This window comes from Ctenocephalides felis, unplaced genomic scaffold, assembly GCF_003426905.1.
Source record: "Ctenocephalides felis isolate EL2017-DRISC unplaced genomic scaffold, ASM342690v1 CF-g0.4_SCAFFOLD_01170, whole genome shotgun sequence".
Taxonomy (NCBI): domain Eukaryota; kingdom Metazoa; phylum Arthropoda; class Insecta; order Siphonaptera; family Pulicidae; genus Ctenocephalides; species Ctenocephalides felis.
This window is the reverse complement of record NW_020537324.1, coordinates 49,232,565-49,243,503: the sequence shown is the minus strand read 5'-3', so window position 1 is coordinate 49,243,503 and position 10,939 is coordinate 49,232,565.

The following is a 10,939-nucleotide window of genomic DNA, read 5'->3' as shown; positions in this document are numbered from 1 at the left end:
TGTTCAATTTTCTTCATAATTATTTAAAAATAATTGGCACTTAGGTATACCAGATAGTCAAGAAGTTCATTCTCATAATTATTGTTAATTTTCGCAGAATTTCAAATTTAAATTCAAAATTGTGAATGTTAGGGGCTATTTTAACCCGCTTTATTTTTTTAAGCATACTAGTTGTACTTAACATTTTGAAATATTGGAAAGGTAGTTGTAATTTTATTATTAAGCAAAAGCAAAGAATCAATTTAAGCCTATACTTTTCGAAAACCCGGGACAATTCGGGACAAAAGATTTAAATCCGGGACAAATATTGCTGTTAGAAAAACTTGGGACACAAGGTGAAAATCCGGGACTGTCCCGGCCAAACCGGAACGTATGGTCACCTTAGTTTTAACTAATTGCCAGTATAAACTTTCTCGATGAACTTGATTTCATATTTTGCTACTTATATATAAAAATTCAGTACTTGATTATGAATTTAAAGTTTTAGAATGATAATAACATAATTTAATTTTTATATAATAAAATTGTTGTTTGGATCTGGTCGAACACATTTTTTTGTCGAAATACATCGTGCCTTTTTAAAACCAACCAATGTGTTTATTACACGAATATTCATTTCTAGCTTTAATTTTGATCAGCAGAAAACTTGGGTAGACAAAATACAAACAAAGTAGGGTTAATAGTACTAAATGTAAGCAATCACAGAGTTTCAATTTTGAATATATTAGTTCTTTTTATGTTGCAACTATTGTAACATCAAGTAAGAGTAGATTATGAACATGTTAATATATTACAGAATAATTGAAAGTATATGCCCCGAGACTTACTGATCAATTGATTTCAGCACGAAATTCGAAATGAATAACAAAAACTTACGATATTAAAATTAAAATTGTTGTGACAACTTAAGCTTAGTGTATGTGAACCAGTAAATTAAATTGAATAATTAACAAGCAATTTGTACGCAGATGCCGATCGGATTTGTTCGATAGGACATCATTGGTTGCAATTGATGAGCGAACGGGTCGAATGGTTGGGGTCATGATCAACAGAGTTCTGGCCGACGAGGATTACGCAAAGTGAGTTCATGTAAATATAATTTCAGTCATTCAGTCAGAAATTAAATTGACATATTGGTCATCTATCGTAAAATAAAGTTAATAAATTTTATTATGAAATGTTCGATTACGTATTGGTACGTATGTACATGTACAGATGAAGGGTCGGTGTACCATACCTTTTTTCAAATAGAAAATAGACTAGCGGTGTATGGCATCATGCCTTAAGGCAAATTGCTGGAACTTTCCATAATAAAATATTTGAAAAATATTAAATGTTTTCATGTAAATTATTATATTATAAATACTGCAATTTTCATTATTAGTATTTTATGACCGAAATATGAAAACTTATAAATTGGGCGATATTATTCATGTAAGTTTACATTGGAAAGTAAATAAACAAAACTTAATGATCCGCTTCAGAGCGGAGTTTCATAAACTGAATTGCAAAGATATATTTTTTTATAATTTTTATTTGAACAGCGATCAGAACTTATGGGTTCTATGAGCTGTTGTGATTAATATCTTGCAAACTATGTTTGTTTTATTACAGATGGCAACCCAAACAGTTGTCACATCTCTGTATGATAAATTTTTATTACAATCTCAGTAATAGGGCAAGTATGGTGCAACAATGCCGGGTGAAGGCTATTTTCACTTGCAAACATATTGCTATTTATATTTCCAAGTGAAAATCGTTATCACTGTTGCCTTACAATAGGCTGCTCGAAGTGGGTATCGAACCCGGGAGCTCTGAAACAAGTGCCGTCGCTTAACCGCTTACCTACGGGCGAGCCCGAATTGCAAAGATAAATTTATTTATTTCAAGTAGAAAATAAAAACCGAATTATTTTTGATGTTCAACCAAAATTATTTTTTGTAAATAATTTTTTTTTTGATATTTTTGAGAAGTTTTTTTTTGTTTTTTCTAAAAACAATCGTTTGTTCAACACAGGCAAGAAGTTTTCTGAATCATTTAAATCCGATGCTTCTTTCTCTCAAAAACTACTATTTTCTACACATTCAGCTCCGTATCTTTGAAACGGCTAGACCTGTCTTTGCCAAAAACTAATTACCATTTCTCCCCATCATTACGAATTCAATGTTTTTTGAATCAGTCAATCGAATACCCGGGTTCTCACAAATACCGAGTTTCCATTTTCTTTTCCCAATCGTCACTCAGTACTCATTCCCACTAGTAAGAATCGGTTGCTTTTTCAATCATTCAAATCGGTTGAGCAGTAACGTCGACTAAAAATTGTGTCCATACATACTTACTACATACAATGTTCAGAAACCTCTAAACCGTAAAGATATGCAGAAATTCATTTTCGATTTTTGCCCCATTACTATAACTTTTCCTACGTAAAGGTAAAAAAGCACATTTATAAAAATATGAGCACATATATTATGAGCAAAATTATATAAAAGGCAAAAACGTATTAAACTGTTAATTTTTTAAGAAAGCAGATACCAAATCGTTTTGTTCTCTTTGGAACAAAACCAAGTCTCTTCTTTTTATCGAGGGATCTCTCGGCTTGTTTTTAGCAATTATTTTATGCATTCTTGGAGAAATATCTAAAAGCCTATAACTTTTGATAGGTTTTTTTTCTTGTCTCTGTAATGCTAACGAAATAGTATTGTGTTATTTTGTCCATTGTATAAGTTGACATTTTGTCCTAAATTGAACATAAATGAATAATCAAAATTCCACCAAACACTTGATTACTGCAATAGCATTTAATATAATGCAAACCAAAATTGATTTTAAAATTGTATATTTCGCATTTATTACAAAAATCGATTATAAATATACAAATTGAAGGGAGATAATGGTTTATGACGTATTTTATTACAAAAACTGTCTAATTCAAATCAAAGAAAGTTGTACAAGAATACATTTTGTTTTTCCTGTTTGTAGTCTTGAAGTTAAAAAGTTCAGTTAATTTTGAAATATTACATAATTAAAGATCTTTAAGTATGTAATGCTATCGATAGCACAAAAACCACGGAATAAAACTTCTAACATAGAAGAGTAATTTGGAAAGCACGATCAAGATTTTTTGATATTAGTTATTCAAATTTTAGCAACATGAGATAATTATAAAAGCTGCCTATTATACGTCGACCGATATGTCAACATGTACCATATGTCAATACGTACTATGATTTGTATTTCCAATTCCGTAGACTAAGTATGTATAGTGCATCATGGCAAAGTATAATAAGCTAATAAAGTAAACCTTCATTTTTTATCGGGTTATAGCATCTAAACAATTAAAATTTTAAAATTTACTACACTGTCACGACACAAAGCAACTAATATATAAAATATATTTTTGTAAAACTATGTTATTTCAATCCGAGTTGGTATCTCTATGAAATTGTGAAATCGAACCAGATAGACATTTTCAAGAAAACACGTGCGATAATTTGAATTGTCTTCTATATATATAAAAATAAGTCGGGTTTTCCTTCCTGACGAAATAACTCCAGAACGCGCGAACCGATTTCGACAATTTTGCATTCGTTGGAAAGGTCTCGGGCTCTGCAAGGTTTATAGCTAAGAAAATTAGTGGTGCATGGCATCGTGCCCTAATGCAAATTGCTGGAACTTCACGCACCGTAATTAAAAATTCGAGTAATAAAAATAATCAATAATTGTTTTAAATCATTGCAAATAGATTATCTTCTTCTTCTATATATATAAAAATAAGTCGGGTTTTCCTTCCTGACGAAATAACTCCAGAACGCACGAACCGATTTCGACAATTTTGCATTCGTTGGAAAAATCTCGGGCTCCGCAAGGTTTATAGCTAAGAAAATTAGTTGTGCAGGGCATCGTCCCTTAATGCAAGCTGCTGGAACTTCACGCACCGTAGTTAAAAATTCGAGTAATGACATTAGTGAGAATTATCAGAATTATGCTTGGTGAAGCCAACGAGCAATTCTTGCGCAAAGAATAATGATGTACACGCACTGAATTTCACCATTCAATAAAAAATTGCTGGCGATTTGGTGACATACCAATGATTCTGACTGGTCTTCCGTTTGACTTCAAACGATTGCAATTTCCAGTTCGCCTTGCGTTCGCAATAACAAGTCGCAAGGCCAGTCGCTTAGTGTTTGCGGGATAAATTTCAAATAGATTATTTAGAAAATCATTGTTTTTTACATGGGCAGTTATACGTTGCCTGTTCACGAGTTGGAAAACCATCCGCGTTGTTTGTGTTAACGTCAGACCAAAAAACAATAAAATGTGGTTTACCAAAGAGCACTTCAATGAAATGGATAATTTGCGGATTCACTTTTATTTACTTAGAGAAGTTCAACTAAAAAACACTTCATTTTTGTAATCGAAATAAATTCATTACTGTTGTATAATAAAATCCAATTTTTCCTTTTCAAATATAAAACAAACAAAAAATTTCTTCATCTTTCTCACGAAACCATCTGGTGGCGAAACGGAGTTCGTCGGGTTTGCTAGTTATATATATATATATATATATATATATATATATATATATATATACATTACGTAAAATCTTTTCCGCTTATGCACTTATTTGAAGTGTCAATCACCTAAGATTTCCAATGAATTGATTTCAAAAGGCAAAATCTCATTGAGCATATAGCGAGTCAGGTATCAATGGTACGGCAGAATATTTAAAAACTAAGAAAGAATATTTCTTAACGTTAAAGAATATATTCTTTAATAACGAATTCTGTACTTATACCTAGATACACCAAAGTGTACAGATTCGATAATTATTTGCCTGATTTGATTGAATATTAGAATTAAGCATATATTTATCAGTCCATTTTATTTAAATTCGATTTTTTGATAATCGAGAAATTTTTCAAAGTTTTGAAATTTTTTAGAAGTTTTTAGAATTTTTTGGAATTAAAAAAAATAGTTTTTTTCTAAATATTTTGAAAATTTGGAAATTTTTGAAAATATTCGTTTTTTTTTTAAATTTTCGAAATATTTAAATGGCAAAATTGCCTTTTTCAAAAACGCCTTGCGATCGAGTACGAATCGAATGATTTTTCAATTTTATAAATCGGTTATTCCATACTGACATTTGTTTGAACCATATACGTGAATTTTGAATTTAAAATCTTGGTACGGAACCCAAACAAAAGGGGTACACATTATTAAAATCTCTATAAAATATCTGATAATTTGTAGTACATATTATGACCAATAATCACTTTTGACCGCCAAATGGCATTTTTGTTAAACTTATTTTTTTATTGAGAATCCATAACAACCGTTAGACCTGCCTACCCAAACATTTAATCAGTTATTCATCTTGTCAATGCAAGTAAAATGTTTTTTGTATAATTAAAATCGGACGCTCCGTTCTCTTAAAAACGGAGTTATCATTTTTGGCACTTTTGCCCCGTATCTTCGGAACGGCTACACCTGCCTTCGTCAAAACTTAATCAACACGTCTCCTTATCAATTCGAATCGAATGTTTTTTGAATTATCCAAATCGGTTGTCGACGAAAATTTGTATCCGCACACGCACACATACACACACACACACATATATCCATTTTTTCTAAGGTATGCCAAAATATTGAAACGTAAAGATATATAAAAATTTTCATTTGCGATTTTTTTGCGATTACTATAACTTGCCCTACGGGAAGTTAATAATTATGAAGTAGTGATCCAAATCATGCATAGTAATTAGTTGTTGCAGAATAGAGAAACGAAAAATTAATTATTTTTATACAGTGTTTGATCTTTTTTCCATGGATGACATGTGTTTGCCTTTGCGTCAAGATCTATCACTATGAGATATTGTAGTCTATTATTGCTATTTCTACCTTATTAGAAGCGTATATATTAATTTTTCAACAGATATTTAAATGATAATGATAATGATAAAAAATTTGAAGTATATCGTTATAAAAGCACTGTTTTCTATTTATTTTAAAAAATAATTTCTGCTCGAGTGAAAACATTAATTAGTTATTCTAAAATTGTTTTGTTCAACAGAATGTTTGTAAAGGTCGTGGATCAATTAGTGGAAGGTGAATCGTTGCAGAAGATATTCGCATTTTACCATCACCTCATGCATAAAGGTCAAGTGTACAAGTCAATGCCGAGCATCGTAGCGGTTCAGTTCCGTTGTATTGCTACGCGGCACAGATTGCCAGGGGGTGAGATTCATAATTCTTTTAAAATAGAAATAACATTTATAATTATTGGCAATACACACACAAATATATTAAAATATGTAGCAAATCACAAGTCATAAACATTTAACCCTTTTGCTACGGGAGTACTTTTCGCAGGAGTGTCGCTGCTGTACGGGAACAGCGTTATCAATAAAAATGTGTTTAAAAAATACGCTTTTAAACTAGATGTTACAATAAAAGACTAGAATCTTCAATTATAACGACTTATAATGATGAATTTGAGAGCAAAGGCGAACACAACATGTCGTCCGGTGGCGACATCCGTACACATAGCACGCCAGGTGAATGTCATCCAGGACGGCATCCAAATCGAAAGGATTATTATTTCATATAAATGTTTATTATGTATTTTATTGTTTAAAAAATATTTTCATATTCGTACCGTCGATTACAAAATTACAAAAAGTTAAATTATCATCCATCTTTGTTTTTAATTGCCTGAAACAGAAAGTTTGTTTCGCCAGAAAATTCGATTTGCTCATTTAATGTTTTCTTCACGATTGAAGTTATTCTGAATTGATTAAGACCAATTTTGCAAAAACTATATGTATGTGTAGGTGAGCCAATGTTTGACTTTTCGTCGACGTTTTCTCAAAAACGACTTCAAAAATTTAAAAGCATTTTGATGTAACTCGATAAGGACTAGCTTGTACGCGACTATCGAAAACGATAACAAAAAGTGTCAAATATTTTATTCATACCCGGCTCTTTCTACGTAATTATGTGTTAATTTTTTTCCGAAACTTTACATAATGATGTGTAGTTTGAAATAACAAATTAAAATATTATAGGCCTACGATAAGCGGTTGAATTATAATAATTTATCAAAGTTTTAGAATTTCGCCGCGTGCTTAAGCGATTCCAATCAGAATCTATGCCGAGTTTATGTACGTAGGTTGCTATTGATTACAGTCGACGTCCATACTTGAATACATTTTTAGATCACGATATACGTAGATGGAATAATATGCGTTAAACAAATTAATTTTATTTAATTTATACAATTACAGATACTATAAGTATCAATTGAAAGACATCAATTGGATCCCATTGATTATTTTTTTGTGAAAGCAAAAATATTTTCCAAATGAACAGTTCAACATTTTACCTAAAAAGCAAATTCTCTATTTTTAATGATTAAGTGGATTAGGTATGAACTTGCCTTGAGGCAGAATGCTACTTACCCACAACCAGTTATTTAGTGATTGGATAAATGTCTAATGCTTATTATATGTATACAACCGCCAATATTATTATTATTAACTTCCCGAAGGAGAAGTTTATGTTTTCATAAAAAAATCCGATTCGCTAATTTTATGTTTTCTCGACGTTTCAAGCCATTCTGAATCGAATGAGACCAAATTTGGAAAAAGTATGTGTGTGTGTGTGTGTGTGTGTGTGTGTGCGTGTGCACCAACAGATTTTTTGCCGTAAATCGCCGTTTTCTCAAAAACGGCTGGACCGATTTCAAAAATTTAAAAGCCATTCGATGTATCTCGATGAGGACTATTGTTTGTCAGTTTTGTGCGACGATCGGCCAAACCGTTTCTTCGTAAATAGCAGAGAAGTGAAAACTCTTTCGTCCACGTTTTAGCACGCAGTTATGAATCGATTTTGAAAATTCAAAAACCGTTCGAAAGATATTGGTTGGGAATCGTGCTGATTAGTTTTTGGTAGAGATCGGCCGGGCCGTTTTCTTGTAATAAAGTTTTTAAAAAAAAAATTTCGACGATTTTTATGATTATTTTTTTGACGATAGATACCATAGTCTTCTAGATCAGGGGTCGGCAAGCTTTTAACTGTAGTGTGCCAAGACACTCTACCAATATGATTTAGAGTGCCACCTTAATTTTGAAATATATAGTTAGGTTCTAGGGGAGAAGAATTATAACCAAATTTATCTTTTAAACATTTTTATTAACAAATAACATGAATTTCTAATATAAACAGTGCTGGATTACCCCATAGGCCCATTAGGCCCGGGCCTGGGGCGGCATAATTTAGGGGGCGGCAAGTTTTTCAAAATGTAAATATTTTAAACTCGATGAAATGACACAACAATTCATTTTAAGGATACATCCTGAATTTTTTTTTTGTAAATTTAGAGATCATTTTCGATAAAATAGAACGTAATGCGTTTTCTAATCAAATTTATTATTCGTGGGTGCCGCATTGATATTTTCTTGATGTATCATATTTAATATAATAATTATCAAACTGATAAGATTTTTTGAAGAAATATTGAAAAACTGTTTGTTTTTTGTAATTTTGTTCAGGTGAATCTTATAAGACACTTTTTACTTGTATGACGAAATAAAAACTATCGAAAATTTTGCGAGAGCATGGTCAGCGTTTTTGGTGACCCAAAAAGGTGTCATTTGGTGATAAAAAATGATCATTGACATCAAATTATTAGATTTTTTATAAAAAAATTATTATTTATTACAAATTTTGTCTTCATTATTTTGAATCATTCCGTATCAAGATTTTTAATTTTTAAAGTTTACTTCTTAGATAGTTTAATTGTCCTTTGCAAGGATCAATCACCATGAATGATTCAAAAAATATTCACTTGGCTTTGACTGAGAGGCGTACTGTTTATGCCAAAGGCAGGTTTAGCATTTTTGGAGATACAGAGCGCAGAAGGTGCAAAAGTGGTCATGAAGGTTTTGAGAGTACAGATCATCCGATTGGAATGACTCAAAAAATATTTTGTTCGTGGTATTTTAGTGATATGAAGAAATGATTAGTTTTCCGAAACGGCAAGTCCACTGGTTTCAAAGTTTTGAGAAAATTAAAATATCTAAAATTTTCAAATAATCGAATTACTTTAGAATTTAGAAAAAACTCGAAATTTTTGAATATCTCGGTTCTATTTATCGAGTTTAGTCCAATGTCTTTTTAATTTGTGAAATCAGTTCAGGCGTTTTTGAAAATTAAATTTTGATTTATCACATCACAAAAGCGCCTTTTAACACAAATTTTGATTATGAAGTTTTATCAAACTTTGATGAATTTTTAAAATAGTCAAATATTTTGACTCCTAATTTGACTCTTTTTTCAATTTTAAAAATCGGTTTCTGGCTTTATTCCAAAAACGTAATATTTTTGCTTTTTTATGCTAATTTCAAACAACCGGCTCGTCCGATCGTCCCGCAAACCTAATCTGTCCGGCAGGTTTTTGCCAAAAATTAATGAATACGATTTCCAACCAAGATTTTTCGAATGGTTTTTGAATTTTTAAAATCGACCTAAAATTGTGGGCTAAAACTTTGACGAATTTTTTCTCTCTTTTACTAATTACAAAAAAAAAGATTGGTCAACCGTTAAACTTGCTTCCCAAAAATTTAGGTAATTATTCATTCCTTCAGTACAAGTAAATTTTTTTTGAATTATTCGGAAACCAGCCTCTCGGTTCTTTCAAAAACTGAATTGCAATTTTGCACTTTTGTTCTGTATTTTCCAAACGGCTAAACCCGTCTTAGCCAAAAACTAATCAGAACTTTCTTATCTATGAGAATGAAACATACATACATACACACACATCCGTTTTTTTAAGGTATGCCAAAATGTTCAGAAATGTTCAGAAATGTCTGAAACGCAAAAATATGCAAAAAAATTTATTTTCGATCTTTTGCGATTGCTATAATTTACGAGTACTTTAAGGAAAGTTAAAAGTTGTATTTAAGTAATCTTATATATAAAAATGGATCGCAAAATGTGTTGGTAAGCGCATAACTCAACAACGCCTGGACCAATTTGGACAATTCTTCTTTTAAAATGTTCGTTCATGTCCAAGGATGGTTCTTACGGCGAGAAAAAATCGAATAATTGCCGGGAAAAACCTTAAAAACAGCCCTTTTCTTTTTTAATCGAGTAGGCAACGAAATTTGTAGAAAAAACAATGATCTACGTCATGACATTTTGTGTAGTTTTTGATAATCTAATTTTTAATATATTTATATAAACATAGAAATATCTTTCTATTAATTAACCAGCTATATTGGCAGCCAAAACATTGATGTAAATAAATTAAATTTCAAAATTCAAGAACAAATTACAGGCGAATCAGTTGATTCGGCAACTAACCAAGACGATCCACCGGAGTTTTTAAACTCGCTGGATTTTGATAGGATTGTCACCTCACAATCTTCAATTAAAGGTTGGATCGGCAATTATAATGTTGCAAAATATTGACCAACCGCGCCTTTGCAACGGAACAAGGTTAGCGATAAAAAAAACTATCAAACAACGTGATGGAAGCAACTATATTGAAAGGATTATACTACATTTACATATTATACTATACTTAAAGCAGAAGATGTTCTCGCACCGTGCATCCCAATGATTTCGACTGATGTGCCATTTGAGATTAAACGACTACAGTTTCCAGTGCGTTTATGGTATCATTAAGTGTTTGTGATATTATTTTGGTAAACCCATGTTTCTTACATGGAAAATTGTATGTTGTCTGCTCCCGTATTGGAAAACCATCAGATTTGTTTGTCTATGCGCCAGGTAATCAAACAAACAACATCGTTTATCACAAAGCACTACAATAAAATTTGAACTGATTTTTGAATTATGATTTACATGATTAAAATTACTTACTTTTAAATGCTTATAGTGTTTTATTTAATTATTTTTAATTCACACCGAATTA